General features: G+C 47.7%; 4 non-coding genes across 4 annotated transcripts; all 4 read left to right on the top strand.

Annotated features, from left to right (window-relative positions):
• The first annotated feature begins 691 nt into the window (after window positions 1-691).
• Window positions 692-882, top strand: LOC142690486 (U2 spliceosomal RNA). The gene has a single exon (XR_012859255.1). It is a non-coding gene; the product is annotated as a U2 spliceosomal RNA (small nuclear RNA).
• Window positions 883-2,166: 1,284 nt separating this feature from the next.
• LOC142690485 (U2 spliceosomal RNA) lies at window positions 2,167-2,357 on the top strand. The gene has a single exon (XR_012859254.1). It is a non-coding gene; the product is annotated as a U2 spliceosomal RNA (small nuclear RNA).
• Window positions 2,358-3,653: 1,296 nt separating this feature from the next.
• LOC142690484 (U2 spliceosomal RNA) lies at window positions 3,654-3,844 on the top strand. The gene has a single exon (XR_012859253.1). It is a non-coding gene; the product is annotated as a U2 spliceosomal RNA (small nuclear RNA).
• A 1,296-nt stretch (window positions 3,845-5,140) lies between these two features.
• LOC142690483 (U2 spliceosomal RNA) lies at window positions 5,141-5,331 on the top strand. The gene has a single exon (XR_012859252.1). It is a non-coding gene; the product is annotated as a U2 spliceosomal RNA (small nuclear RNA).
• The last annotated feature ends 669 nt before the right edge of the window (window positions 5,332-6,000 follow it).

Here is a 6,000-nt window from a genome sequence, read left to right as displayed (position 1 = left end):
GCAAGGATGGAGGTTGTAGGAGCAAGGAGAAGTTGTCTGTAAAGTTGGTGGATGCCTATTTTCCATTTTGCAGTCCCTTGTCTCCCTCTTGTGGCCTCCTGGAGGCAACTAGCTGTGCAAAAAAAAGACAGCCTGGCGGCCGGCTGTTGCAGTGTTGCCCTCTCAGGCAACACTGAGTGACTGACTGAGCCTCACCGTCTTATATAAAGTTCAGACGGAACTTTGCACGTGTCATAGTGGAGCCCTCAGGATTCCAGAGCCAGCTTTCTGACATCATAATGGGGCCTCAGAGATAAAAGCCTGGGCCCAGGCAGTGTTGGTCAGTGCTGCTCAGCAGGCAGCACTGGACTGGACTGGATTACAGCTGATACAAGGTGTGAAGGAACAAGGGGTGGCTGTGGGCATGCACTTGCTGCCGCTGCCAGTGTTTATCTGCATGGCAGCAGGGCATTTGGGCGTTGCCAGGAAGGCGTTTTTATGTAGATTCCTCCTCTTTCAGCACTGCATTGTGGTGCAAGCAAAAGAAGCAAATCCTGTCTGGCTTCCTCTCCGGCCTTTATTCACCTCCCGTGTAGCTGTGAGTGTGTGAGCCTGCAGGGCCCCATGGAATTGCCTAGAAGTAGGCTGAATCGCTGCAAGGGCTGAACAGCAGTATCGGGCAGGCTCGGGCAACGCGCGGCCCGTTCGGGTTATCGCTTCTCGGCCTTTTGGCTAAGATCAAGTGTAGTATCTGTTCTTATCAGTTTAATATCTGATACGTCCCCTATCTGGGGACCATATATTAAATGGATTTTTAGAACAGGGAGATGGAAATAGAGCTTGCTCTGTCCACTCCACGCATTGACCTGGTATTGCAGTATTTCCAGGACCGGTGCACCCTTTCCTTATGTGTTGACTAAAAGCAGATTCCAAAAGTGTTTTTTGTCTTTGCTATTGTTTCTGTCTTTCTGAAGGGATCTCCCCTTTTAATCCCATTATTTCAACACCTGTTGGACAATGCATGAGTGATAATGAGCTCATTGATTAAATGCAATTAATGAATAGATTGCCACCTCTTGTTGTGTGTCGTCTGTGTTTCTGTGTTTCCGGCATTTCACATTGGAACACCTCATTCACCTTCCTTGTCTTCTCTCCGCCCTCCCTTTTAGGTAAGTTAAAGAGCTGCACCTGAGCCAGCCACTGATTGATTGATTGATTGATTGATTGATTGATTGATTGATTGATTGATGCAGCACAACAGTCAAATAGTGGAGTGGAGTAGGGGAACAGCAAACAGCCAATAAAGCAGCCCGCCCGCTCGCCTGCCCGCCACAATGGACCTACCTGTGTACACTAGATGGATGTGATGGAATGTACTGTCGTCCCTACATTTCAAGAAGAAGTAAGAATTGCAGTTGCAACAAAGCCTTGCTTGCCTACAAAGAGAGCAGCAATTTGGATTTGTTACTATGTTACCTAGAAGAATAACAAACTGTGCAAGGATGGAGGTTGTAGGAGCAAGGAGAAGTTGTCTGTAAAGTTGGTGGATGCCTATTTTCCATTTTGCAGTCCCTTGTCTCCCTCTTGTGGCCTCCTGGAGGCAACTAGCTGTGCAAAAAAAAGACAGCCTGGCGGCCGGCTGTTGCAGTGTTGCCCTCTCAGGCAACACTGAGTGACTGACTGAGCCTCACCGTCTTATATAAAGTTCAGACGGAACTTTGCACGTGTCATAGTGGAGCCCTCAGGATTCCAGAGCCAGCTTTCTGACATCATAATGGGGCCTCAGAGATAAAAGCCTGGGCCCAGGCAGTGTTGGTCAGTGCTGCTCAGCAGGCAGCACTGGACTGGACTGGATTACAGCTGATACAAGGTGTGAAGGAACAAGGGGTGGCTGTGGGCATGCACTTGCTGCCGCTGCCAGTTTTTATCTGCATGGCAGCAGGGCATTTGGGCGTTGCCAGGAAGGCGTTTTTATGTAGATTCCTCCTCTTTCAGCACTGCATTGTGGTGCAAGCAAAAGAAGCAAATCCTGTCTGGCTTCCTCTCCGGCCTTTATTCACCTCCCGTGTAGCTGTGAGTGTGTGAGCCTGCAGGGCCCCATGGAATTGCCTAGAAGTAGGCTGAATCGCTGCAAGGGCTGAACAGCAGTATCGGGCAGGCTCGGGCAACGCGCGGCCCGTTCGGGTTATCGCTTCTCGGCCTTTTGGCTAAGATCAAGTGTAGTATCTGTTCTTATCAGTTTAATATCTGATACGTCCCCTATCTGGGGACCATATATTAAATGGATTTTTAGAACAGGGAGATGGAAATAGAGCTTGCTCTGTCCACTCCACGCATTGACCTGGTATTGCAGTATTTCCAGGACCGGTGCACCCTTTCCTTATGTGTTGACTAAAAGCAGATTCCAAAAGTGTTTTTTGTCTTTGCTATTGTTTCTGTCTTTCTGAAGGGATCTCCCCTTTTAATCCCATTATTTCAACACCTGTTGGACAATGCATGAGTGATAATGAGCTCATTGATTAAATGCAATTAATGCATAGATTGCCACCTCTTGTTGTGTGTCGTCTGTGTTTCTGTGTTTCCGGCATTTCACATTGGAACACCTCATTCACCTTCCTTGTCTTCTCTCCGCCCTCCCTTTTAGGTAAGTTAAAGAGCTGCACCTGAGCCAGCCACTGATTGATTGATTGATTGATTGATTGATTGATTGATTGATTGATTGATTGATTGATTGATGCAGCACAACAGTCAAATAGTGGAGTGGAGTAGGGGAACAGCAAACAGCCAATAAAGCAGCCCGCCCGCTCGCCTGCCCGCCACAATGGACCTACCTGTGTACACTAGATGGATGTGATGGAATGTACTGTCGTCCCTACATTTCAAGAAGAAGTAAGAATTGCAGTTGCAACAAAGCCTTGCTTGCCTACAAAGAGAGCAGCAATTTGGATTTGTTACTATGTTACCTAGAAGAATAACAAACTGTGCAAGGATGGAGGTTGTAGGAGCAAGGAGAAGTTGTCTGTAAAGTTGGTGGATGCCTATTTTCCATTTTGCAGTCCCTTGTCTCCCTCTTGTGGCCTCCTGGAGGCAACTAGCTGTGCAAAAAAAAGACAGCCTGGCGGCCGGCTGTTGCAGTGTTGCCCTCTCAGGCAACACTGAGTGACTGACTGAGCCTCACCGTCTTATATAAAGTTCAGACGGAACTTTGCACGTGTCATAGTGGAGCCCTCAGGATTCCAGAGCCAGCTTTCTGACATCATAATGGGGCCTCAGAGATAAAAGCCTGGGCCCAGGCAGTGTTGGTCAGTGCTGCTCAGCAGGCAGCACTGGACTGGACTGGATTACAGCTGATACAAGGTGTGAAGGAACAAGGGGTGGCTGTGGGCATGCACTTGCTGCCGCTGCCAGTGTTTATCTGCATGGCAGCAGGGCATTTGGGCGTTGCCAGGAAGGCGTTTTTATGTAGATTCCTCCTCTTTCAGCACTGCATTGTGGTGCAAGCAAAAGAAGCAAATCCTGTCTGGCTTCCTCTCCGGCCTTTATTCACCTCCCGTGTAGCTGTGAGTGTGTGAGCCTGCAGGGCCCCATGGAATTGCCTAGAAGTAGGCTGAATCGCTGCAAGGGCTGAACAGCAGTATCGGGCAAGCTCGGGCAACGCGCGGCCCGTTCGGGTTATCGCTTCTCGGCCTTTTGGCTAAGATCAAGTGTAGTATCTGTTCTTATCAGTTTAATATCTGATACGTCCCCTATCTGGGGACCATATATTAAATGGATTTTTAGAACAGGGAGATGGAAATAGAGCTTGCTCTGTCCACTCCACGCATTGACCTGGTATTGCAGTATTTCCAGGACCGGTGCACCCTTTCCTTATGTGTTGACTAAAAGCAGATTCCAAAAGTGTTTTTTGTCTTTGCTATTGTTTCTGTCTTTCTGAAGGGATCTCCCCTTTTAATCCCATTATTTCAACACCTGTTGGACAATGCATGAGTGATAATGAGCTCATTGATTAAATGCAATTAATGAATAGATTGCCACCTCTTGTTGTGTGTCGTCTGTGTTTCTGTGTTTCCGGCATTTCACATTGGAACACCTCATTCACCTTCCTTGTCTTCTCTCCGCCCTCCCTTTTAGGTAAGTTAAAGAGCTGCACCTGAGCCAGCCACTGATTGATTGATTGATTGATTGATTGATTGATTGATTGATTGATTGATTGATTGATTGATGCAGCACAACAGTCAAATAGTGGAGTGGAGTAGGGGAACAGCAAACAGCCAATAAAGCAGCCCGCCCGCTCGCCTGCCCGCCACAATGGACCTACCTGTGTACACTAGATGGATGTGATGGAATGTACTGTCGTCCCTACATTTCAAGAAGAAGTAAGAATTGCAGTTGCAACAAAGCCTTGCTTGCCTACAAAGAGAGCAGCAATTTGGATTTGTTACTATGTTACCTAGAAGAATAACAAACTGTGCAAGGATGGAGGTTGTAGGAGCAAGGAGAAGTTGTCTGTAAAGTTGGTGGATGCCTATTTTCCATTTTGCAGTCCCTTGTCTCCCTCTTGTGGCCTCCTGGAGGCAACTAGCTGTGCAAAAAAAAGACAGCCTGGCGGCCGGCTGTTGCAGTGTTGCCCTCTCAGGCAACACTGAGTGACTGACTGAGCCTCACCGTCTTATATAAAGTTCAGACGGAACTTTGCACGTGTCATAGTGGAGCCCTCAGGATTCCAGAGCCAGCTTTCTGACATCATAATGGGGCCTCAGAGATAAAAGCCTGGGCCCAGGCAGTGTTGGTCAGTGCTGCTCAGCAGGCAGCACTGGACTGGACTGGATTACAGCTGATACAAGGTGTGAAGGAACAAGGGGTGGCTGTGGGCATGCACTTGCTGCCGCTGCCAGTGTTTATCTGCATGGCAGCAGGGCATTTGGGCGTTGCCAGGAAGGCGTTTTTATGTAGATTCCTCCTCTTTCAGCACTGCATTGTGGTGCAAGCAAAAGAAGCAAATCCTGTCTGGCTTCCTCTCCGGCCTTTATTCACCTCCCGTGTAGCTGTGAGTGTGTGAGCCTGCAGGGCCCCATGGAATTGCCTAGAAGTAGGCTGAATCGCTGCAAGGGCTGAACAGCAGTATCGGGCAGGCTCGGGCAACGCGCGGCCCGTTCGGGTTATCGCTTCTCGGCCTTTTGGCTAAGATCAAGTGTAGTATCTGTTCTTATCAGTTTAATATCTGATACGTCCCCTATCTGGGGACCATATATTAAATGGATTTTTAGAACAGGGAGATGGAAATAGAGCTTGCTCTGTCCACTCCACGCATTGACCTGGTATTGCAGTATTTCCAGGACCGGTGCACCCTTTCCTTATGTGTTGACTAAAAGCAGATTCCAAAAGTGTTTTTTGTCTTTGCTATTGTTTCTGTCTTTCTGAAGGGATCTCCCCTTTTAATCCCATTATTTCAACACCTGTTGGACAATGCATGAGTGATAATGAGCTCATTGATTAAATGCAATTAATGAATAGATTGCCACCTCTTGTTGTGTGTCGTCTGTGTTTCTGTGTTTCCGGCATTTCACATTGGAACACCTCATTCACCTTCCTTGTCTTCTCTCCGCCCTCCCTTTTAGGTAAGTTAAAGAGCTGCACCTGAGCCAGCCACTGATTGATTGATTGATTGATTGATTGATTGATTGATTGATTGATTGATTGATTGATTGATTGATTGATTGATGCAGCACAACAGTCAAATAGTGGAGTGGAGTAGGGGAACAGCAAACAGCCAATAAAGCAGCCCGCCCGCTCGCCTGCCCGCCACAATGGACCTACCTGTGTACACTAGATGGATGTGATGGAATGTACTGTCGTCCCTACATTTCAAGAAGAAGTAAGAATTGCAGTTGCAACAAAGCCTTGCTTGCCTACAAAGAGAGCAGCAATTTGGATTTGTTACTATGTTACCTAGAAGAATAACAAACTGTGCAAGGATGGAGGTTGTAGGAGCAAGGAGAAGTTGTCTGTAAAGTTGGTGGA

The sequence above is a fragment of the Rhinoderma darwinii genome, assembly GCF_050947455.1.
Source record: "Rhinoderma darwinii isolate aRhiDar2 chromosome 5 unlocalized genomic scaffold, aRhiDar2.hap1 SUPER_5_unloc_34, whole genome shotgun sequence".
NCBI classification, from domain to species: domain Eukaryota; kingdom Metazoa; phylum Chordata; class Amphibia; order Anura; family Rhinodermatidae; genus Rhinoderma; species Rhinoderma darwinii.
This window is presented reverse-complemented; position numbering and strand designations above follow the sequence as displayed.